Below are 27,049 nucleotides of genomic sequence, written 5' to 3'. Positions count from 1 at the left end.
AAGAATACAGATTGCCAGCCACACACTTACTCAAATCCTCTGTTTTTGAGGGAACAAACCAAGTGAAACTTCCTGGTTGGTCCGGGTATATCACTATAACCCTTTTATTATTTATTTTTTATCTTTTTTTGTTTTGATGTATGAAAAAGACACCTTATTGTTTTCTATTTTGCTCGTTAAATGCATATTTACAACTCACAGTTATTTACAATTCACAGTTATTTACAACACAAAAACATACACATAACTGGTTGTATATACAGAGTTATTTGCTTTCATATATATACACTCAAATATTCATAATTACACGAAGAGAAAATCATTCATAGTTACGTAAAGACAAGAGTCAAAAGTGTAAACTCGAAATTTAGAATAGACAATTGATGACAATCATAAATCAGTGGACTACAGCTTGATGTAGTAAGCTCAAAAAAAGAAGAAATAGACTCTAAATTAATTAATTCAGTCTATTCAACAAATAAATGTCTAATCATTTTTACGCCAACGCGTTTCGAATCCGGTATGTCAACTCTACGGATTCTCATCAGGGCTCTGGATTTGGATACTGCGATAAAAGCTCTTTAACAATGCGGGCACCACTTTCGAAGTCCTTGATAGTCAAACTCGTTTTCCTTCAACATGCTGCAACTCGGCGTCTGGCTCAAGCCAGACGCCGAGTTGCAGCATGTTAAAGAGTGTTTACCGCTGTATCCAAATAGAACACGAACAGTCTAAGCAAGGAGTCATTCAGAGCAGGCTGTAAGTAAAATACAAGACTGAAAACAAACTCTCATTGGCGAAAACGAAGGATCACGTAAACGATCCAGCAAGATATCGAAAAGAAAAGAAACTCAGTCAGGACCAACACTCTACCCCTGACCGGCGATGGCTGGTTAAACAGATACACCGTATTAAGGCAGAGCCCTGATGAGAATCCGTATAACTCTGTATATACAACCAGTTATGTGTATGTTTTTGTGTTGTAAATAACTGTGAATTTAAATAACTGTGAGTTGTAAATAAGCATTTAACAAGCAAAATAGAAAACAATAAGGTGTCTTTTTCATACATCAAAACAAAAAAAGATAAAAAATAAATAATAAAAGGGTTATAGTGATATACCCGGACCAACCAGGAAGTTTCACTTGGTTTGTTCCCTCAAAAACAGAGGATTTGAGTAAGTGTGTGGCTGGCAATCTGTATTCTTGAACTCTCATATTTCCAAGCATAACTGGCAATCAAAAACACAAAGGGTGCTGGGATAAATACTTTCAAAAAGTCTCATCGTGAGCAATTGCTGGAGGTGGCATTCCAAAACATTGTTTTTCGTCCACTGCGCCACTCTAGAAATAGGATCCAGCCTAATGCAAATATTTACTGACACTGTTCCTGCTGATTAGATGACTGACTATTTACTTTTTGGAAATTTGCCGGTATATTTCATATGGACATGATACTAGGTTATCTGCTACTGTTCCCTTCCCTTTCTTTTTCTTCTTTTTCTCTTATTTTAAATGCACAGTTAATACCGATTCTGACAATTGACCTTTGTATGTTGGTTTATTTGAAAAATCTTTACAACTATGTTTAAAAAGATACTGACACTGTTCCTCATGGAAACATCCTGAACCCTGGTCATCTCACCCCTACACCCTGCAGCCCATTGCTTTTTTAGTTATGCAATATGAGAATCACATCCCCAAATATCACTGACTAAGCTGCGCCCCTGACAATAACAATGCATTTATCCTAAACTGACATTTCACACCCATCTTAAAGCAGAAAGGTATACTTATTTCAGAGTTTGACATAGCAGTATTGTAAAATGTACTAATTCACCTAAGGATCAAATTATTTGTTGTTGTGTTACTAAAACTGGGAGAGAATAAACAGGGTTCCGTCCGATACACTGTAGCACTTCCAGGAAATGCCCAAGCGGTAAGTCAGGCTTTTGTAGACCCTCGAGACTCATTACGAGTGAAGTATGCTATAGCACTGAGCAACTGACTGATGGCAGCAATGATAGGAAACACGAAAATATGAATATATAATCATCTCTGGGGTTTACACATCAAAGACTAACACCTTAAGCAGTGTTCCAATTTAGCAAGAAGAAAGCAAAAAATAAACTCTGTAAAAGAACCTGTATATCTCAGTTCATGGAATAACAAGCACTGCACAGAAAGGGCATAGCTCGTGGCCTAATGATGTGCTTTAACCCGGATACGTATTTATTTGGATGGTGACAAGAAAGGAAAGCCAGATCTAGCAGTTTCGCTCTAAACAGAGGTCAAGAGGTCAACAAAGTAAACCAGAAAATGTACCTGAATGAGAACATGGGGTCACAAGAATCGACATCTCCCCAAATACAAAGAAATTATATACCTCCAAATGGTGATACTAACCATTGGAGAAGGCAAATTGCTGAGAGTAATATGTAGTGATAATTACCTTTGCACAATGACCGAAAATCGTGGCTGGTAGCATCAGTTACTTCAATAGATGCATGAACATTAAAACAAAAGTACTGCTCATATGCCCAAACCCATGGCCTAGTATACATGCTTATTTGTCTCATATTCATTCCTGCATTAACAACTGTGTGGCATGCACAGGTACCGAGAAATCAAGCATTAGCTAAGCTACTTCAGCTGCTTTAATGTGGTAATGCATGATAACAAACTATGACCGGCATTGCCAGTAGTAGCGGCCGGCATTGTATCGGAAGTTGCGGGGCAGTCCTAAGCGGGCTGTAATAACAAAATGAAAAAAATATACCTTGGCTCCTCTCTCCCTCGCTCCCCCACATAGTCTCAGTCTCTCCTCTCCAGAAAGAAGCAGCCAGGCTCCCTCCCCTAAGCCAATGACAACACTGCAATGCAGAGTTGTGATTGGTGTGAGCACCGTAGTTCAGCGCTCAGCCAGGGAATTGGGGCCTGGGCATGTTCTCCATGCAGACTGCATTACAGCCTGCATGCAGTACATGCAAAGTGCAGATGACTGTTTGACCGGCCCGGGAGGGCCAGCCAGACAGTCATGTGCACTTAGGAGTGGGTAAATCACTCCTCCCCTTCTCTGGGAGCAGAACAGCCCCGTCCTCCGTGCAAAGCTGTGCAGCAGGAACAAATACAATGATAATAACATTGCTTTATTATCATTGCATATGCTCTTTCTTTCATTGCTTAGCAGCAGTGGAGTGATGCTCCTCCGCTTAGCGGAGGAGCCCCCACTGCTTGCAAGTGCTTGTTTTTTACTTTGGCTACAGTGTGTTACTATACATCAGGTACCATGGCTTCTTATCTGCTTTACTGTATTTATATATGGTAAAAAGCTGGTTGTGCAAAGCTGAAAAAGTGCGAGATAGGTTGTAACTAAGATTTTAGCTGTGTTCGTTGGCTGTAGACTATGTGAAGAATGCTGCAGGGGAAAAAGCTAACTGTTTAAATGTAAGAATGTGATTTGTTATGGGCAGTCACATTATCAGGCATATTCTCCTTAGTCAAAAAATAAAATCATAACCTTATAAGGATACCAGCATAGTGTATTTTATTACATTCACGTGCACCACAGGAGGAGCAGGTAATCCTCCTGTTATGCCCGATGCATAGTTAAGCAATCATTATTTCAAGGGGGAGTGCCGCTACCGCGGAGTTATGCTCTTAAAATTGCAGCTAGATCTGCTCACAATAGCTGTACTTGAAGGATTCTTGGAACTCGTCATTAAAGACAGAACAGCTTTGCTTTTTCCTCTTGTATGGAGGGCGTTAGAAATACGTCTTCTGGTTGGCTAGGGTATACACCTAAGCCAAGCAGAACCAACCACTCTAGTCAGTGTAAGGGAGATACACACCTAGGATAAACCCTGCTCACCCCCTTTGTAGCTTCGGCTTTGCGAGGCAACGCAAGGACTCTGGGCTGGAGTTTCCTTCACTATCCATGTACGGGGATGGTGCCTCTGAACTGCTTTTCCGTCTGCAAGGCTGCATGTCACAGACACATACAATAGCTGACAGGGACACGGAGAACACTTCCTTATCAGCGCCTCCCTCTGCTCGAAATAGGAGGAGACAGTGCAGCTCTGCACGTACTGGGGTGAATACGCACCGGGACTTCTAAATAGCACTCACCATGTGCTGGTCTGAAACAAAAACAGTGCCTCACATTTTTTGAGAAAACAGAAATAAAGTGCTCACCATGCACTTTCTCAGTCCAAAGGTGAAGAATAGTCGAGTACTTCACCTGCTCTAGACAGGAGAAGCAACTGCAGGCCGTCCCACCCCACACATATCTGGGGCAGCACTCCTCACACAGCTCTGCCGCCCTCATTTGAGGCAGGTTACTTTGGGATCCAGAAAAGATCTTTCTTGAAGGCTTTGAGTTTCCTGAGACTTCCATCAGGAGGCAAGCACACACAAGCCTTTGAAGATTCTTCACAACCGGAATACCACAGCAGGGCAAAAACTTGTTTTTACCCCCTATTGCAGAATTCGGTCAACCGCCTTGACACTGAGATTGTAAGTCCAGGTGTGTTCATGTAGTGCCTTCGCTTTTCTAGGACGTTAGAATTTTCTTTCCTTCCATTCTTTTTTCCTTTGGTATATGTGAGATATGTGAGTGGTGTGATTTATTTGTAATAATGTCTTTGGCTCACTTTCTTTCTTGTAGACTTACCCTCTTTCCTACTTGGACACTTGGCCCTATATGATTGGGGGTGGTTTCTGTCTTATAGGTGCCCCGCTTAGCCCCCCCACCCCGTCCACCTTCCTCGGTTTTTTGCAAGTTTCATTGGTGTGTTATGATTTTCCCACACTGGGCTCTTTTCCTTTCCTTGGATTCACTCTTGATCAACTTGGCACTGCATGAGTCACACACTGGATAGAGTGCCTGTTGGCAGAACATTTTATTGTATTGTAAATACATATTGTTCATATTTTAAGTGTAATTTTGCCCTTTGTCCTGAGGAAGCCCACAAAAGCGAGTGGCTGAAATGCGACGGCTACTGCGTCAACATTTTCTTGTGAAGGAGTCCGTTTGAAATTTTAAATTGGTTCAAATTCCAACATTAAGCGCCTTTATAAATAATTTCGGAGGGTGAATCAACTCTGGTGCTATTTAGGACTTCCTAGAAGTGTAGCACTTTGACCTAAGATTGCACCTATTGTCATTGTATAGTATTTTGTGTTTTTTGTAGGGCTTATTTGATGTGTATTTGTTTTTGTAGATATTGTACATGTGATGTATATACTCTATAGTGTATTATATGTAGAGATGAATACAATTTAAGGTATTTTCATTTGTTTGTATAATTTTCTGTTGATATTATACTGTTTTTGTTCCACCTTATCTTGAGATACATGTATGTGATTGTAATTTGTGAATTAATTTGTCTAAAACATTTAATTTGATACATCAGGGTTTTTAGTGTATCCCTGTTTGCAAATAAATATTTGAATTGATCCCTCTGTACCATTTTGTATTTTTCCACATCTTTTTGATGTTTATGCTCATGTATATGAGGGTAATTTGGGCATGACCCCTACTTTTTCCTAGCAGAGTCACTCAGGCAAGGCAGGAAACCCCTTAACCCTCCTTTTGACTGTGTAGAAAGAATGCACATTCTCAGTTCCTGTCACTCCAAAACCAGACAGTGAATATACAAACAGGCAATGTCACACAGAATGGTAAAGCATGAAAAACCCACTTTCTAAAAGCGGATTTTCAAATACACAATTTAAAAACCACCTTTAATAAAAGGTGTGTTATTATATTTTGAGTTCAGGGAGCCTAAACTCCATTTCGCTATCATCTCGCAATGGAAAGTTACGCTTGTAAGTTGTTACAAGGTGCCTCCATGTTATCCTACCGGACAAACAGCCTTTCAACAGTGAAAAACGAAATACACAGTATTTCAGTATCAGGACTGGTAAAACACATCCTAACTTTCAATACACTACACCCTGCCCATGGGGGTAACTTGGGCCTACCGGGGCCTGGCAAGAGGTTGTATTTGCCAGGTTAAAACATGGCAGTTAAAAACTGCGCATGCAGACACTGCAGTAGCAGTTCTGAAACAAATTTACAGAGCTACTCAGGTGGGTGTTAAACCAGTTCTGCAAACCCACTAGTAGCGTTTGATTTACAGGCCCTGGCACATAGTTGTGTGTTAATGTTTAGTCCTGCCAGCAAAGCTGGCCTCTCAGAAATGTGTTGTCCAGGCAGGAGGCAGTCAGTTGCTCCTGCAGACAGGCTACTACCCTTGCTTGGTCATTACTGGAGCATAGCATATATGAGATAATAACAATGACTTATAGTGCAGTGCAAGGACACTACGTATTCTACACACTGTAATGAAAGTACTTCTAAGTCGTGTTGATGCACCTGTGCCAATAAAGTTCATGAAGACTGCTAAAAGAAAAATTAAAATTTTATCCGACCGACAATGTGAATGTCAGTTTCCTCGCACAATGGCTGGAGACGGTTTACCCACAGAGCTACCAGTTGAAGATGGCTGATTCAAAGCTCCTCCCTTGAGATTTCTTTTCTTTATGAACATACAACTCAGGTGCTAGCGAAACTCCTCCCACAACTTTAAATGCAGACCAGGTCTATTCAGCCCTGTGATGAGTAACCCAGGCAAAAAAAATTAAAACAACACCTCGTACGTGCAAGTAGAGAATTAGCACCAGAAAAAGACACAAGGAGTTTGTTGGGTCTCCCACCTGTGGTGGGACACTTCCGCTGTATGAATTGCACGGCTTGCCACCATTCAAGAGACCTGAAGTCAGTTGTGATTAATGAGAAGACTCACGCCATGCGCTCCTTCTCTAACTGTAACACCAAAAATGTGGTGTATATAGTTTTCTGTCCATGTGATCTGGCCTATATAGGCCAAACTACTCAAGCGGTGAAAATGTGCATTGGTCAACATAAGTCCGGCATAAAGTGCAGAACCCCAGGTGCGCCACTAGTACAGCACATTATTGATGCTGGACATAGGAGGACTTGATCTGGTCAGTGCTAGTGGTAATCCAAGCGAACAATAGAGGGGAGCTAGAGACCAAATTAAACCGTACGGAAGCCAGGTTGGTTGAGGGATTGAATGTTCGTGATGAATTGTGGGAATTGATCTAACAAGATAGGTATACTCTTTCAATGCTTTTCTTGTATGCTTTCAATCAACAGGTACGCACAGAATTATAGTACGATATTTTCAACCTAATAGAGTGCGTACTTCAGGAACTTTGAGATGTAAATATGGTTTTATGTTATGTATGTTATGCACTGAGTTTATTTGGCATAGATGTAGGATGTTTTCTTCTTCTTGTTGTATTGCAGAATTCGGTCAACCGCCTTGACACTGAGATTGTAAGTCCAGGTGTGTTCATGTAGTGCCTTCGCTTTTCTAGGACGTTAGGATTTTCTTTCCTTCCATTCTTTTTTCCTTTGGTATATGTGAGATATCTGAGTGGTGTGATTTATTTGTAATAATGTCTTTGGCTCACTTTCTTTCTTGTAGACTTACCCTCTTTCCTACTTATTCCAATTTGAGTTAGTAATTACTTTGTTGCCCTTTCTTTTGGGTCTGCTCACCTCCTTCTATATGGTTCTTTACTCCCTGGTGCAGTGTGAGTTTTGGTTTCCTTCCCTTGCGGACCCGCGAGTACTGCTGCCGCTTGCTCCGGCCGCTAATGCCCCTGGGTGTTTGAGTCCCTTATGATCTGGTGGTCGTAGTCGGCATGCCTGGAGCCAGCCCCCTTTCCATGGTGATGGCCGCGGCAAGAACGGTAGTCTGTTCTCCATCTTGCTGGCGGCGTGTTGTGCACGCGTGACCACAGCACGCACAACAAGGAAGCATGTACGGGACAAACAGCCTTTCAACAGTGAAAAACGAAATACACAGTATTTCAGTATCAGGACTGGTAAAACACACCAGTACACATCCTAACTTTCAATACACTGCACCCTGCCCATGGGGGAACTTGGGCCTACCGGGGCCTGGCAAGAGGGTGTTTTTGCCAGGTTAAAACATGGCAGTTAAAAACTGGGCATGCAGACACTGCAGTAGCAGTTCTGAAACAAATTTACAGAGCTACTCAGGTGGGTGTTAAACCAGTTCTGCAAACCCACTAGTAGCGTTTGATTTACAGGCCCTGGCACACTCAGTGCACTTTACAAGGAACTTACCAGTAAACCAAATATGCCAATCATGGATAACCAATCATAATCACAATTCACACAGAGAGCATGTGCACTTTAGCACTGATCAGCAGTGGTAAAGGGTCCAGAATCCTATAGCCAACAAAAACAGGGTCAGAAAAACAGGAGACAGAAGGCAAAACGTTTTGGGGTAAACCTGCAAAAAGGGCCAGGTCTAACAGAGTGAATGGGATGTTAATTCCAACATTTTCTTGGGAATTTAACCCAAATACTTTGATGAATCGGGCAGTTTAGTGTCTTACACAAAACAAGTTTCAGAGCTGGGAAGAGGCCAACTAATGTCTTGCTGTTCACTGCACTAGTAGTCATAGCTTTACAGGGAATGCCAAAGGACGCAGCAGTGTGGAGGACTCCTTCTGTAAACACTGCTGCTGTCAATCTGGGCTGCCTGGCTAAGCACGATCAATGAAAGGAAATACATTACTGAGAGAAAATCTTACCAGTGGCAGCCTTGTGCCACTTCCGAGTAGTTGGGGGGTCAAAGTCGCTTAGAGAGCATCAAGAGCTAATGGACAAGTTCCCCAAATCCAGAGGCTGGTAGCAGACTGACGACTCAGTGAAAACGGCTTCCTATCTTTGCCACCAACAGCTGCTCTTAAGTTTGGGACTCTATGGTGTTGCCTGAAGAGTAACTACTGGAAGGAATGTACTCTAAAGCTAGAAGCTGACTAGACAAGTTAATGTGGAAGGGAAGTTGGGCAGGGAAACAGAACCCAGGAGGCAATCTCACAAAAACATACAATTGAGGTCCATACTGGAACAAGACCTTGTCCCCTGTACTGCATTAAATAGATGTCCCCTGTTCTGCAATGAATATATTTCCTTCTCAAATAAATGAGAAAGGAAAATACCTGAAATGGAAGAGGCGCTCTTTATGATATATTTCAGTGTCGTCCATTTTTGGAAAAGAGATTATACGCCTTTACAGTTTTAAGGAAACAGGCATTACAATAAATGGCACATAGAACACATCTGGGGCCGCATCATAAACCCCCGTCTTTGTGTTCACACAGAAGAGGTATGCGAGTTTCTCTTTCCTGACTGCAGCGTACACATTAACTATAAAAATCTATTTAGTGCATCGGCTACAGACAGCAGAGCCCTGAAACACAGTCAGTAATTGCCTCTTCCTGTTTCTGAGCTCTGCAGTCAGCAGCACCTACACAAACTCAGAGATTTTTTGAGTTAATATTTGCATTGTAGACTGAAAAAGGAAATGTTCAGACCATTTCTACATCACACAGTGAAAAGAATATGATCAAGATACGGCTTTACAAAAGAAGTTGATTTTTTCAGGTTTTGCGGTAAGACAGGAAAATGTTCATAGGTTTGCTATAGTTATAGTTAGATTAGGCTAACTAATAACATAGTTGTGTGTTAATGTTTAGCCCTGCCAGCAAAGCTGGCCTCTCAGAAATGTGTTGTCCAGGCAGGAGGCAGTCAGTTGCTCCTGCAGACAGGCTACTACCCTTGCTTGGTCATTAGTGGAGCATGGCATATATGAGATAATAGCAATGACTTATAGTGCAGTGCAAGGACACTACGTATTCTACACACTGTAATGAAAGCACTTCTAAGTCGTGTTGATGCACCTGTGCCAATAAAGTTCATGAAGACTGCTAAAAGAAAAATTAACATTTTATCCGACCGACAATGTGAATGTCAGTTTCATCGCACAATGGCTGGAGACGGTTTACCCACAGAGCTACCAGTTGAAGATGGCTGATTCAAAGCTCCTCCCTTGAGATTTCTTTTCTTTATGAACATACAACACAAAACATATGAAGCAACAACCAGGGCCTCAACACCACAGTGAAACAGTGGGGACATGCATACCTAAACAGTAAACAGTATCTATCGGGAAACCTTCCATCTAGATCTTTGACAACATAAAACACATATTGCCTGGTTATGTTAACTCCTTCATTCTTTTTAGAAAGAGACACTTTGGTATGCAAATAAAATTCAGTCCAGCAATGTGATGCAGGTTAAGCAATAGCAGTGCAGAACCCTTAAAAAAGGAGGGCCTGCAGCAAATAACGCTGGCTGCCTCCCTCCCTCGAAATTGAAAAACAAACAGGAGTTACCTGGTCCAAATGATTGCCTATGTGTTGTGTCGCGCAAAAAGACCGCTAGACCAACATGTCATCACAATGATAATGCTGGGTTGGAAAGATTCCCATCAGCCCACCATTTATGGTGGAGTGTCGTCATGTGGGATGCATATCATGAACCCAAATCTCTCCCAACGCACCTGATAATGATGCGGAGATGGGTTTTGAAAAGTACTATTCCAAACCACAGTATTTCAAAGGTAGGACTGATGGAGTTCAGTGCTCGTGAAAAAGAAAATAAAGTGTGAATAAAATTGGCTCCTGGGACAAAAAATATGTTTATTAAGTATTATCTCAGGGTCAAAGATAAAAACAGCGCCTAATAGTCTTAAAGAATGACTATATAACGGCATAGTGCATGGAGGTCGACATGTTTCAGCTTATGTGGACAGTGTGTCCAAGCTTTCTTCAGGACCAAATGATGTTAAGCATTTGCATTATGTGGAAACTAAGTATATTAACAATTTGGATTAATCCTACCAGAACTTTGAGCCCAAATGTTCTCTGGTGTTTATCCAACTATTCGTGATTTTCCTAGAGAAAGAACAACAGAGTGTAAGAGACGCATGTGGTATATTGGTGATTGAAACACAACACAACAAAAACAGACAAGGCGACAGAAGGCTTTCCTTCGCCCATCAGAAGCTATATAGTTCTCCTGATTTGAATCCCGTCAATTTTCAGGTTTTTGAAACATTTAACTGTCAGTTATCACTCACCCAGCATTCTGTGGGAGAACACCTCACCTCACCCGGCACCCACTCGGGAAGAAGGAGGCCCCGCTCTGTTAGAAATGGAAAAGTATAAAAGGACCTCAAAAAAACTAAATTAAGGTACATAGTATACATACTCAGCTAATCCAAAAATATGTACTAACAAATACCAGTTGATTGGGAAGGAGACTCAACCCCTAAAGAGGACATGGTTATGACCAAGCATGGGATGGCAGTGATTATAATGCAACTATAAAAGTTCAACTTTAAAAATTCAACCGATCACATGCTTCCCTCCCTCGTCTGATGGGCTTGAGTACATAACTAATTCTTATGCATAAACGTGCCCTATTCCCAAGTTTATTTGCAAAAAATGTTTATTTGCAAAGAATGTCCATTTGTGGTGGTTTAAAGAATAGGGTTAAACATTAATCTTTTGAGATATGTGTGGGCGTCTTAACTCTGTCCTTAAACCCACAAGAAAAGATATACCATTTTGTTTCAAAAAATGATGTCAATCCTCTCTAAATATGTATTTTTTAATACATGTTTATAATTTGATAGTCTGATATCTTACAATTCGCATTAATAAATTACAGGGTCATATAAATAGTTTTAGAAGCAACATATTTTTTAACTGATACCTAGATGAAAACAATTTTTGCAGCAGCTCAAGAGCTGCCAACACATTGTAATATGAGGTGCATGTTAAAAACAGAGTGATTTCTGGAGTAATGCTGACACTGATTTAGTTTGAATTCTAACTCTTATCAATCTAATCTAAATAACTCAATTGAGGAACTTTTAAGAAAAGAAAATGTTATTTCCAAATCAAACCCCCTTAACATTTAAGCTCCCTTAATATTTAAGCTCCGTTGACAAGACCCTGCCAGATTTAGTGTTTGCAAAGATGACATTGAAAAACCTATCTAATCTAACAAGTTGTACGGGAAAGCTAGAACGTCCCCAGTTTGCAAACGTGTACTGATCATTGGAGTTGGCACTAAGGGAAAACTTATACATTCAGATTTATAGGACGTTTGGTTAATCACTTTTGGAATTATTTACATTCACTGACAACTGTGAAATTCACGTGCTCCTTCAATGGCCGAGTTTTCTCCGGAAATATTACTTGTTTCCAAATGCCCCCACACCCCCCATTACCTCTCCTGTAAGTCTGACTGGCAGAATCATAGAATCCTCTTTAAAATGCGGAAGCGTCCTGGTTAACGTGTTAGCATTCCTCTTAGAAATTCTGATTACCTTCTCTGAAACAGACAATAATATCTCCCAGGTGGCCCCATAATTGATAATTGCTCTCTTTAATTTTAACTGATTTTAGGCTCCCATTTCCTGTGCGTGAACATTTAGAGCACGATCAGCTCAATTTAGTAGCTGGGTTGTACAGCATGTTTGTAGTAGCATGAGCCCCTGGCTACCCTGTTTTTTCTCTGCACTGGAGCTGTTCACACTGGGATGATTTTTCACCCTAGTGTGTGATGCATGTCATTCCTGGAATTTAATTTAAGAAGCTGCTGCTTTCTCTGTCTCTCCTGTTAGGGGTCGTCTTGTTTCTTTTGATGGTTTCTGAGAACACAGGCCTGTCAATGAGGAAGTGGAAAGCTATTTTTTCCACCTATTGAGAACTTTTTCTTTAGTTCTGATTCTTGTACAGATTATTTCCTTACCAATCGTTGGAATCCCTGGCTGACTGAACCTTTTTGTCTGCTAAGAAGTGTAAAGGGAAGTTCTCTATTTTCATACTTATGACAATCTTCCAAAGACCAAATACATCCCAATCCAAAGGACCACTGACTACGAAGTAAAGTTTAAAGATTTATTACAAAGCCAAAAATACCTGAACATACAAGCACCTCAGCAAGAGGTTCAAGAAATAAACTGGCACTAATACGAACATAATCCTATGCAGGAGTCACAAACAACTCAAAATGAAAAGCAGAGTAAGTTCAAAAAGCATTAGGCATACAATAATTCTTCCCACTTGAAGTCTTGACTGCATCTGCTCCAAAGGGAAAGAAAATATTAGTCTGTCCCTACACTAACTCTAAGGTGACATCCCTACATAACATACCCCCCAGGCAAGAGAAAAAAGGTGTCAGCTGTGAAGGCTCCCTAAGAAGCACATTGACGTTTTTCAAGGTGAGTAGCCAAAGCTACTGAGCTTGTTTTAACCCCTTCCATGCTCATGACGAGCTCCGCTCGTCATGAGGTAGCCTGGAGCTGTGCTCATGACGAGCTGAGCTCGTCATGACAACAGCAAAATGGCAATTCCCAGCACAGGAGGGGAATTGCCTTAGCAGCCATAGTGTTAAGATGCTTTTTCCTTTCTCCTGCCTAGTTCCCACTAAAACTCCCTGTCTAACTGCATCTCCAGCTGGAATGCCTTAGACTGACTCTCCTCCCTCAGGGCACTTTCCCCTAATACAAAGTCCCAAAACAGTAGACACGCCTTAGTCACACCCCCCTCTGGGCAGGAGCTCGCTTCTGGAGTTTTCCATCAAGACTCCTTCCTTGTTCAAAAACGCTTGCTGTGTCCTTGGGTCTCAGGCGCCTTCTCTGCCAAATGTTGCAGTTGTGCATTCCAGTAGACTCCCTTCATTGTCCCTCCTACCAACCTAACTCCTAAAACAATGGATTATTCTACCTAACAAGCTACTGGGCCTTGCACCTGCAAAAGAAATGCATGAGAAACAATCTTACACACGCTCTTAGTTACATTTCGAATTGAACTGTGGAAAGGAGCCTTTTCCCAAGGAAACCTGTAATGTTAGCCAAACTAAGAAAATACAGTTAAGCCTCTGCTGGCGATTACATGTCTCAGGCCTTTACACTTTTAAATGCATTTCTAATACATCAACTTACAGTTAAACCATTCTAAAGTATTATTTCATTACGTTTCTAAAAATTATTCCTAATCATGTTACATCATCAACCATTTCTTTAATAGGCAACCTACACGTGCAACTTTAATATGGTATGTACAAATCTAATGCAACATTTTAAACACAAAGCAATAACATTCTGCGTTACTTAAGGTATATTCTCGAATATGGCACTACATTAGTCTTCAAATGATATGAGCACACTTCTACACTTTGCAGTACACTTGATTAGTTCTACATGTCTAAGACTCACACGTTAATACAGTCCTCTAAATATGCGAGTGCTGACTACTAGTGGTTCTAGTGCACCCCTACAATTTTCAAATTAACATGGTGCTCCATCAGTCCCCCCCTTTGATGACCTGTGTCATCACAAACTACACCATCCTTGGGGAAAGAACCGACTTAACAGAACTTGTTGCCACTTTTCCTCTCCTGAGCATTTTCATGTTCCTAAGGTTATGATACTGACTGTCTTGCAGCCTCTCCTTTCAACTTTCTTGCACTCTCAGTGATCTCTCCAATCTGCTGGACTTGTACCAATTGTAAGCTCCTATCAAACCCCACAATCCAATCACACAAGCCACAGCTATAACTAGACGTTTCAACACATAACCAAGGAACCCTTTTCCAAGGTTTGCACTTTGCCAAAACCTTTACCAACTTTTTTCCACCGCGTTTCTTCAGTTAAATCCTCACTCTCATAATGAATTGTAGTGACGTTACTTATATATTTCTCCAGATCTTTGCTGTTATCTGGTATATAAGTACAGCACTCTTGGACCTTCAAAAGTTTACAGACTCCTCCCTCTTTTGCCAGAAGGACGTCTAAAGCAAGACGATTTTGCAAAACCATTGTTCTTATCGATAACATCTCTCCTTCAACCAACACCAACGATTTAGCTGTATTCATTGACAATTCGTCCATAACAGTCGCCAACCTTCTAATCTTCACATCATTCAAAATCACTCCAATGTTGGTATCCCCCCAATGTTGGGGGTAATTAACATGTACCATACAATTTCTCAGGCAATCACACATATGCATTCCTTCCACAAACAAAATACACAGTTGGAATTATCTACACTACACTTTGCAAAAAGTCCTTTGCCTAATATTCCAATGTAAAGGTATGCTCACATGTGGTCTGCCCCACATTGATATTCTCATAATTGGTCTGTGGTCCACTTATGCACAACTTCCCCTTCTGCACTTCATCTAGTGCTATCGGACCATAACTCCCCTTTGACTTGTGTAACTTCTCTTCATCTGTCCAATCTACTCTACCTTGACCTGAATCTCGCAACTGCTTTTGTTTCCTGTATCTATCTTCTACTTGATCTATCAATTTCTTCTCCACGTCTGAAAACAAGCACATCAGATTATGGCAATGAGCATAAGCTGTATTTAACTCTTGAGTCGGAATGAAATACGTTCTAAGTTCATCCTCTGATTTGTAGAAATCATAAATATTCAACTGCTTATAAGCTGGCACTGCAGGCTAAGAGTGTGTGAATTGTCAAATTGTCAAAGTGTGTATTGGTTTTGTAAACTTTTTTGTATATAATATGTATGTAAATATTTTTGTACTTCCATGCACCAAACAAGTTTGTGTTTAAAAATTGAAGAATTGAAAAAGAAGCATTAAAAATTCATTTGTTGCAATTCATTAAGCAGGGGTTTATGTTACATTCATAACAACCATTTTTTTCAGATTTGTAGTTTTCAGTATAGGTTCTCAGCACTGGCAATTGTGTTGTTCGATTACTTAAGATTGGCTCAGCCTTGCTGAGTTGAGAGTCAAGGCCCTTTGTGTTTTTTGACTTTAGAGCGGGCAGTTTGTTCGCGAGGTCCTGTTGGGCAGAGAATTGGCTGCCACAGGGTATTTTGTTGTAAAGTTATTGGTCCATGTATGGACAGTTGTGTGTGGTGTTTAGTTACTCACTTTTACTCTTTTCCCACTTCTTCTTCTGTGTGTTTGTTGAATTGTTTATTGTGTGTTCAGTTGTGTGATGGCTGAAAAAGACACGCTTGCGTACAGTGAGGAAGATATTCAGAATCTGATAAGAGACCCCCCTGTTTTTGCATCGGCAGCTCTCAGTCTTACAGCCAATACTCAAAACGAGTCGGATAAATTGATTCGATTACGTAAAAAACAAATAAGTACAGACCTTCACGGGCACTTTTTACTACAGCATTTACGGTCGGGCACCATTCCATCAGGACTCCAAATCCATAACATCCCAGTAGTGTTCACAGACGACCCGGATTAGAAAAAAGGATTTAGCGGAATTGAAACTAAATGTAGTAGAGATCTGATGGTCCTTACCATCGAGACCGCACCTAGAATATCATTAAAAGAACTGGAGGAGATCGCAATTCTGCAAAGAGAAATTGGAAACAATCAATTGATCACCGACTCGAAAACGCTATTGGAGAAAATTGAAAAAGAAATGTTGGAATTCAAAGATTTCACGGTAACACAAAAAAACAACAAGTTTGATCTAGACAAAAAAAACTTTTCTTTGGAGTCCGTTTATCCCTACTTGAATAAGGACTTTTATACACGTTCTGATTCACGGAGATTCTTACAAGACAATCAAGGCCGCTCACACCGGAAATTCTTGACATTTTTGGATACATCTTCATCGTCGGGGAGTGAATCTGAGAGTACTGCCAGGTCTCTTCAGAATAGAAAGGGCAATCAACCAGATCAGCAGCAACAACAACAAAATCAAACGCCTTTTTTAGGGCGAGGTCAACAGAGAGGCAGGGGCCCGACGCGCTTTGCCCAGCCATGGGAGATGAGGACCCGTCGGCAATATTACAAGAATTAGACCAATCACCAATTTTCAACTTATCTGACAGGATCTTGACATCAGCAGAAACGGCTATATTGACCAAAGGTCTCAATTTTGTTCCGTCTAGACCAACAGACTTTGTCAAAATGAAGTTAGAGACACTTGAGTTTTGTCGAAAAATTCGGTTAAAATTTTTTTTCATGAATCACAAGAGGAACAACAGGAAGAGGTAACTGGTCTTAAGAAAAAATCAAAGTTCTGCCCGACAGGTTCGAAAATTCCCAAGGAAGTTTTGACGTTTCAACGCACTGTACTATCAGGAATATCTGCAATAGAGAAAAAGAAAAGTTATGTCAAGTACAACCTACCGAAAGTAGAAAAAGACGCCTTATTGACTATAAAGAATGATAAAACAGTGGTCGTTAAACAGGCCGATAAGGGAGGAGCAGTCGTGATTTGGGACATCAATAAATATAAAACTGAAGTCCATCGACAATTAAATGACAACAATTGCTACAGACGCATTGGAAAAGATCCTAACATTGAACTAAAAAATCAGCTTTTTGACATGATCGAAAAAGGCTTTGACCAAGGCTTCGTGGGTCCGAAGGAACGGGCATTTCTACAGAATAAGAACCCCAGAACTCCGGTGTTTTATGTGCTGCCTAAAATGCACAAAAATGAAACCAACCCGCCAGGCCGCCCCATAGTGTCAGGCTGCGAGTCCCTGATCGAACCAGTGGTGAAGTATATTGATTTCTTTTTGAAACCCTTTTTAGAAACTATTCCAGCACATCTTAAAGACACCAGGGCCTTCCTTAACAAAATAGCGACAACCCGGTTTGACTGCAATAAACAACTTTTAGTCACACTAGATGTTGTTTCACTTTATACCCAGATCCCGCAAGAACAGGCTCTGGAGACACTGACAGTCTCAACGAATTTGTTGGTTGGCTTGACTCAAGGACTAATGACATCAAGTTCACCTGCACAGCATCTAATAAATCCATCACATTTCTGGATGTCAAAGTGGAGCCTCACGAAGGGGGCTTAAGTACCACCTTATTTCGCAAAACCACAGACAGAAATAAAGCCTTACACTACACAAGTAACCACCCACGTAGCCTGAGACAAAACCTTCCGTTCGGACAATTTCTTAGGATTCGTAGAAATTGCTCAGGGAAACAGGATTATTTTGAACACGCTGGCCAATTAAAGGATCGCCTTATCCAGAGAGGATACCCAAAAAAACTGTTAAAAAACTCTCTTAAAAGAGCGTGGTGGACACCACACGAGACATTGTTGGAGAAAAAAGTCAAACCAGATTTGAAAAGATCGGTATGTGTTACCACCTTCTGCCCAGCAGCAAACCAACATAAAAAACTGATAACGTCTAACTGGCATCTGCTGAAAGATCTCCACTAGGATTTCACAGCTCCTCCGCTATTTGCCTACAAAAAATAAAAAAGCGTGGCTAATCACATCGTGAGGGCTGCCCTTCCAATTGAAAAAGCTCCGACATTGAGAAGCCTTTTTGGATTACCTCCAACAACAGGACATCATAAATGCGGCACCTGCACTTGTTGTGTTGAAACAATGGAAGATTCGGTTTTTTCATTTGATAACATCCACTGGAAACACGAACTTTTACCAATTGTAAGACCCGAAACGTAGTCTACGCAATTGTCTGCCCTTGCCCTATGTTATACATAGGGAAAACAATGCAAGAAGTGAGACATAGAATAACACAGCACAAATCGAGGATTCGGCGAGGCATTGAGAATGCCCCATTAGTCAACCATTGGTTGGCTAAAAAGCATGAGCAGACTGACCTGAAATGGACAGTTCTTTCCAAAATCGAAAGGGACCCACGTGGAGGGGATTTGGACGCAAGGTTAAGTCAACGAGAAGCGCTGTTAATCATGAAACTTAACACTGCCATAAGGGGACTGAACGAGTTTTCAGAGATATATAAACCTAGTAGTTAGACAATTTATTTCCAACTTGTGCTCCCCTTTCATCAAATTTTCCCCAACACTGAGTCCTTTGCTATTGCTCAAGTTTCTACCAACCCCTCACTTTCATCCTGACAGCGCACTAAGTTGTTCATTTTGAAACGTGCACCATATACCACTACGTAAGAATTCTCTTAGGCATTCTTCCTGAACTACATATCCCAGAATTACCACACGGGACTCTTTAACTAACCAGGAAGTGACTTCCGCGTCATTCACTACGTTCGAGTGACTGAGGAAGAAGCACTGAACCTTCCCGTGAGGAGCGCCTAAACTGCTGACAACGGTATGCATGGGCTCTACCAGCTTAGATAGGGAAGTCGGTAATTTTTAGTTCCACCGCAAGACGAGTTTGTAATACGCCTCGTTTGTTCCACGCAGCGGTGTTAACAGATTCAGTCGCAATATTTACATCCGCCATCGACAACAGTGTCGGCCGGACAAGAGACTAACAGAGACTGAGGCACCATTGCCACAGCGGGTAAGCTTTACCACAGAGAATGTAGTTGGATGCAGGTGGCAGAGCTGTTGAATGCAGTGTCTAAATGCAGCGTGTGTTTGTGCTTTGTCTCTTCTTAGCCCCTTCGCGAGCTTCAATTGGAGATACAACCTTTTTGAAATTGGAGCTGCGACCCATGAATCAAGGTAGGATGAGGCTGCTAATATGTAGGACAGGGTCGGTTTGAGTCGCTTAGTCCAGATCAGAGTCCTAAAGTCATGTCTTTGTGTTTTTTTAGTGACAATATTGGTCCTGAGGAGAACCCCGGTATTTGGCGGGGTTTGAAACGCGTCGACCAACCCGATCTCGGGTCATTTAAAAACATTTATTACCACAACGTTGGTTTGTGAATAGCAAGAGATTCCTATTCTCAATTGATTTGAACTCTGAAAAGAACTTTGTATTGAATGATAACAAGAAGGATTTCTTTCCATGTCATGTGTTTGAAGTATTATTGACACCACGATCAGTATTTGTTTGTATGTTTGTCTGAATGGTGTTGGATGATTGAACGGCCAAGAGTGTCTGAATTGTCAAATTGTCAAAGTGTGTATTTGTTTTGTAAACTTTTTTGTATATAATATGTATATAAATATTTTTGTATTTCCATGCACGAAACAAGTTTGTGTTTAAAAATTGAAGAATTGAAAAATAAGCATTAAAAATTCATTTGTTGCAATTCATTAAGCAGGTGTTTATGTTACATTCATAACAACCATTTTTTTCAGATTTGTAGTTTTCAGTATAGGTTCTCAGCACTGGCAATTGTGTTGTTTGATTACTGCAGGAAGAACTGCATCATAATTCGAAAAGAAATACTCAAAAATCTTTGGTCCATAGAAAATGCTAAGCAGCAAACTACATGTAATACCATATGTGAATGGGAGATGATAGTATCTGATACCCTCATCCACTGAAGCTGGCAAATGCATACACACATAACAATCTTTCGCATCCATTGCATCAATATACTCGTACAACAACTTTTCATACGCATTAAGCTTAAAGTCAACTCTAGACAGATCTGTATGTAACCTATGACTCTCCTTTAGCAGCAAAGCTATTTAGTTTCCTATTTTGACCTCTTCTTTGCGAGGAGTAGTAGGTGTAGGCGTTACCTCTGCCTCCACTGCCTGCTCATATGGTGCTAAATACGTAACTACAACTACTAGAATTATGAATAGTATCACTCCTCCTACAAGTGTGCCTACTATGCACCTAGCCCTACGGTTTGGGTTTCGAGCCTGCATGGTCTCAGAAATATTTTCAGGTTCTTGGTCCAGAAATAAACGCTCAAAAGTCTCTTTTCTCCTTCTTTATATGCTTGTTAACCAACTCGAACCACATCTCGGAAAACTGGAAGTCCCCTCCGTGTTTCAGTTCCTTATTTGCAGCAAGAAAAGGACAACCTTAACCCTTCTCCGTCCTCTGTGGAAAGCCCCTAAATTTCTTCTTCTTCCACTCGGACCTAGGTTACCTTATTCAGCTTATTTACAACAATGTCTCTTTAATCCAAAATAAGATTTGCTCCAACAGCTTCTAGAACATACTGCAAAAGTTCAAGACAAAGAACAATAGATTCATGAGATGGTATTTCAGTTCCAAAGGTAGGGAAATCAGTCTATTCAAGATCAAGTTGCGAATTCTGCTCACAATCGGAGGAGTCAGAACTGTGATGGTCAGCACTCCTTCAATTTCAAGTCCTGGTACTAACAACACCACATCCAACTTCACGTTAGGGCTGGTACTAACCACTGTTACTGCCTTCAGTCTCCCCAATCTCAGCACTCCTAGCATCAGTCACAACGTATGACCACTCTGGAGTCGCGTACTTCCGGCAAGGCACTCTCTTTCTTCTTGAGCTCCTCAGACCTCCACGAGCTTGCTCTTCTTCACCTTCATCTGACTCAGACTCTTCAGACACCGGAGCAAGATCCCCCTCGGAGACCAGTGTCAAGTTCAGTTGCCTCTGTCTCTCTGGCCACTGTTCCTCTGCTCTGCTTGTTCTTCTGCTTTATCTTTGATCACCCTGCTCACTACTTTTCTCAGCTGAGTCTGACTCTGGACCACTTTCACAGCAACTTCCCCTTTTGGAGGCATTTTCAGTGTTGCTGTTGTCATGACCCTCCTCAGCTCGATCTGGTGAGCAACCAGCTTCTTCAGACACCCTGACAGCTTGGCTTGTCCCCTCCTGTGGTATTACCACTTCAGCTGGATTTTCATTTGGGAGAGGAGCTGTTTCTTCCAAGGGTGCTGAAACACGACGGGTGTGAGAAGCATGCACCAAATTCGGCAATCCTCCACACTTTACTGCAGTGTTCGTCACCTTGAAAACCTTGTAAGGGCCTCTCCAGCGAACATCCAAGCAGCTCTTTCTCACGTGCTTCTGAACCAGCACCCAGTCCCCCGGAGTTAAGTCCTGACAGAGATCACTTGAAGCTGGAACCACAGCAGCCTGCACCTGATGGGACACAGAAATGATGTCATCAGCTAGTCCCTTGCAATAATGAAGGATCAGATCATCGGTGATGTTTATCAAGGCTGTCGATGGAACCGTTGGTAACATCATAGCCCTCCCCATCAGTACTTCATGAGGTGAAAGACCTGTTCTCCTTCCTGGGGTACTGCGCATACTCATCAACACCAAAGGCAAAGCATCAGGCCATTTCAGAAATGTGGATGAATATACTTTCGCCATTTGACCTTTCAAAGTCCCATTGATTTGCTTCACTATCCCAGAAGCCTCTGGACTATAACTACAATGGAGTCTCTGATCAACTTGCAATGCTGTGCAAAGCATCTTTATGATTTCGCTACGGAAGTGTGTTCCTCTGTCCGATTCCAAAGAGGTCGGAATCCCAAACCTAGGAATGAGTTCTCTCAACAACAGCTTTGCTACAGTGAGTGTGTCACACCTGCGTGTATGGTAAGCCTCCACCCACCTTGAGAACACACACCGCACAACCAAGATGTACCTTAGCCCGTTACACCTAGGCATCTCAAGGAAATCCAACTGCATCCTGTTGAAAGGTCCTCCGGACCTCCCAATGTGGCTCATCGTAACCATAGTTTTATTTCCAGCGTTCATCTGTTGACATGTAACACATCTCTGACACACAGCCTCTGCTACTGCACGAAATCGCGGATTGTACCACGTTTGTCTGAACACTCGCACCATCGCATCTCTTCCCAAATGTACCGCACCATGAATCTGTCTTGTCATCGGGCTCAACAACTCATCTGGCAACACTGCTCTTCCATCACTCGAGACCCAAGTATCCACATCCCCTTTCACACAGCCTGCATTGATCCACACTTTCTTCTCCTGGTCTGAAACCTGTTCCTGAAAGCACTTTAGCTCATCCCAAGTATCTGCCATGGCCAACATCATGTTGAACTCGGTTATTTCTTGGCTCCCCTCTACATGACTTTCAGTGAATGAACAACCTTGTTCAGCACAGAAACGTGCAACCTCGTCCGCATAGCAATTCCCAAGTGACACCAAATCTGTTCCCTTTCCATGAGCTGTGCACTTAACAACTGATATTGCCTTGGGGTGCATTAAGGCCTCTAGGAGCAACCTCACAACTCCCCTTTTTGGATGGGTGATCTAGACGATGTCATGTAACCTTTCTGGGACCATAGCTGTCCGACGTCATGAACCACACCAAACTAATACCGGCTGTCGGTGTAAATGGTAATTCGAATTTGGTCTGCTGCCAAGCATGCAAGAGTAAAAGCAATGATCTCAGCCACCTCAGCTTAGTATACCCATTCCAGGCATGCAGCTTCAACTAATCCTAAAATGGTACATACAGGAAATGCTGCTCTCAACTGACCAACACTGTCTCTTAAGCATGAACCATCGACAAAGAAAATCTCATCATGGTCAGGCAATGGTTCATCAACAATGTCAGGTCTCGGTTTGGTGCAAAGCTCAGTCCCATCAAGACAATCATGGTCCGCACAATCTTCATCAAGTGTGTTCGGCAACGGTATCAATGTGGCAGGATTCTAAACAGAACACCCCCTAACGGTCACATTTTCCGCAGCAAGTATAACCTGCTCGTAGTGTGTGAGCCTATTATTGGTCAGGTGCTGTGTCTTGGTCCTGGTCATCAACAATTCAGCAGAATGTGGAACGTGAACAATTAGTGGGTGACCCATGACAATACTCTCACACCTATCAATGCTGACACCCGTTGCAGCAACAGACTTGAGACATCTGGGCAACGCTGAAGCTACTGGATCTAAAGTATCTGAAAAGTAGGCAACTGGTCTATGGACACCTCCATGTTCTTGGACTAAAACTGACAGTGCACAACCTTCTTGTTCACAACAGAATAGTGAAAAAGGTTTGTTGTAATCAGGCATGTCCAGTGCTAGAGCACGACAAAGATCATCTCGCAACTCTAGGAATGCCTTCATATAGTCATTGTCCCATGGCACCGGAACACCGGTTTTCGTCCTGGTCACGGAACAGAAACTGCTTTGGTGACCTTGCTAGACAACCTTCGATTGCGGGCAGACAGGGGACAATCTGGCATTCTTATTCTGCTCGACCTGCATGCCGCTTTTGACAGGGTCAACCATGACATCTTGCTGACCAGACTAGAAGAGGTAGGGGTGCCAGGGACGGCATTGGAATGGTTCAGTTTGTATCTCCCTGATGGGGGTCAGGCGGTTTCTCTTCCACCGTTTCAGTCAAAATTATCCAATGCCCACCATGGTGTTCTTCAGGGATCGGCTATTAGCCCTATTGTTTTTAATATTTATATGAGACCCTTGATTGAAATCATAAAGGCACATGGTGTGAATCTGGTGAACTATGCTGACGACACTCATCTCTTCCTCTCCCTAGAGGGGAATCAGTCTACCTCCCTAGAGACGTTCATGAGTGTATGCGTGACACTGCTCATTGGCTAAGAGTCAACTCGCTTCAATTCAATTCAGACAAGACTGAGGTCTTATACTGTACAGTGGGGAATGTTCCTCCCCCTTTTCCTGAGAATTTTTGGCTTTCTTCAGCTGCTCCGATTTTGGTTCCAGCCAAAGTAGTACAGAATTTAGGAGTTATGCTTGATACTAATTTAACCTTGGAAACACATGTAAATCACATGGTGGGGAACTGTTTTTCCTTGATTAGCGCTCTGAGGAAAATTCTTCCGCTGGTGCCTAAGACAGCCAGAGCGTTGATTGTTAGAAGTCTCATTCTCAGCAGGGTGGACTACTGTAATGCCCTACTATTGCAGGCTCCTACATTTTTGGTAGATCGTCTCCAAAGAGTCCAAAGCTTTACGGCCACATTAGCACTGGCGACACCGCGGGGTGCATCAGGTTCCTTAGCTGTTGCTGAACTTCATTGGTTACCAATAAGGCAGAAGATCCAGTTTAAATCCCTCTGCATGCTTTTCAAGGCTCTGCTGGACATAAACCTCTTCAGGACACTTTTGGGTGGTATATTCCATCGAGGTGCCTCCGCTCCTCCACGTCCTGCCTGGCGAGAGCCCTGAAAATCCGCAAAGTCAAATCAGGAGGCAGGGCATTCACCTCTGCCACTGCCAAACTTTGGAACAGCCTTCCTTTGGATATTAGACAGCTCCAAGATCTTCTGTAGTTCAGGAAAAGGATCAAAACATGGCTGTTCCCTAGAATCTGATGGCTAGGAGGGCCCTCCTTTGGAACCCCCTTGGCATCTTCCACGGACTGATGTTTCACGTACTATAGTGCCAAGATACCCGTAGGGTATATACAATACATACATCCTTGTGCGTCAGTCTCTGCAAAGGCTTCGATTTTAATGAGAAGTTGGCAATCCACTGACGACAGTAGCCAACCATCCCTAAGACCATCCTGACTTCTCCCTGAGTAGAAGGCAACATCATACCCATAATCGCCTCTATCCTGTCTGGTGACACTTTCCTCTTGCCTTTTTCTATCCGGTGACCCAAATACTGCACCTCATTCAAGCCTATTTGGCGACACCTTGTGTCCATTCCCTGCCAAATGGTTCAGTAAGGTGATGGTATCAATCCTGCATGCATCTTCAGTCTCTGACGCCACAAGGAGATCATCTATGTACTGGACGAGAACAGAGTTCTGCGGCAGTACAAGACTCTCAAGGTTCTTCTTCAAGATTTGATTAAAGAACGATGGACTCTCCGTATACCCCTGTGGGATACGACACCATGTTAAAACGCGATTTTCCAGTTTAAACGCAAAAAGAAAATGGTTCGCCTCATGCAATGGAATCGAGAAGAAAGCCTGACAAAGGTCAATCACAGTGAACCACTCCGCTTGACATGGAATCTGAAACAGTTTTACAGATGGATTCGGTACCAATGGACAACAGGGAACAACTATGTTGTTAACCCGGTGCAAATCCTGCACAATCCTCAATTTCCTGCTTAGTTTCTGCAGTCCCAAAATAGGTGAGTTACATGGAGTGCCCATTATCTCCTTCAGAATTCCCCATTTAATCATAGACTCAATCACAGGCTTTATTCCTGCAACTGTCTCTGGCGTCAAATTGTACTGAGGTGTTCTGGGGAACTCTTATTCAGACAAAAGGGAGTTACCCCAATGTAAAAACAAAGGGACAGGGTGCAAAGCAGACAACAACACAACCGTCCCTATATTCAAAAAGAGAGGGGCCAAAAACCTTCCCCTGGACCAAGTGTCAGTGCTACAGTAAGGATATCGGGATGCTAGTTGTTCTGCCCTAGCTATCAAATGCAACTTACATGAATCTGGCACTCAGATTTACATTTAAATTTATCACAAATAATATTGGATTCAACACTCATATAAAAATTAAAAACATTTTATTTGATCATAGATTAATCATTATACATTAAAACCAATTTGTTAGGACAACTGCCTGTTGATACCTCCCCAAATGGGTTACAATCTTATTCCAATACATAAAAAATTATTTAAAAAGTCGACGCAGAATTTTGGTGATCTTTATTGGTACCACCTTCTTCAGGACATAAACATAGTTTCATGAATCTCTCATTCAATAGTACTCTTTGTGGGGGATGCCCTCCAATACCATAAAGAATTCAGGCTTATTGATGAGCCTCTTATCTTTCTTTGTCGGTTTCTAATATCCGCAAGAGCCACCGTAGTTATGTATTAATTAAAAAGTACTTATGGTGTACTTCTTAACTTTCTCTCATAAAATTCAATCTGCTGCAGGCTTTACGCAATTTTCAATTATGCTGGTTGAGCTTTGCAACATGTTAATCTCGATTGTGGTGATTTTTACTTTTCTTTAAAATGTTTATTTTAACGACATGATCTCAAGCGCATACATATGATTAAGAATAATACGGTCAGCATGGATACAATTCCATAAAATACAAAAGGAAGAATCATATTATAATGATAGTGCAAACACTCGATTAGTTCTACATGTCTAAGAATCACACGTTAATACAGTCCTCTAAAATATGCGGGTGCTGACTACGCGAGGTTATAATGCACCCCTACAATTTTCAAAATAACATGGCGCTCTATCAGTCCCATGTCGAAGGTGTTATCTTTAGAGTTTCCCAATGCTAGTAAAAACACTTAATTCCTGAAGTTTTGATTAATATTACAAATGTTTCCCTTTTTAACCCTACTGGAGTAATAATTATACTTTGTGATCGTTAGCACACCATGGGGTATGTGTATTATCTAATGTGCAGTATATTCCTATATATGTATAGTTTTATATCATGCTGAATTGACGAATTGTGGGTTTCCATTCAGTCACAATATGTAAACTATATGATACATG

The sequence above is a fragment of the Lissotriton vulgaris genome, chromosome 3_2 (genome assembly GCF_964263255.1).
Source record: "Lissotriton vulgaris chromosome 3_2, aLisVul1.2, whole genome shotgun sequence".
Classification (NCBI taxonomy): Eukaryota; Metazoa; Chordata; class Amphibia; order Caudata; family Salamandridae; genus Lissotriton; species Lissotriton vulgaris.
This window is presented reverse-complemented; position numbering follows the sequence as displayed.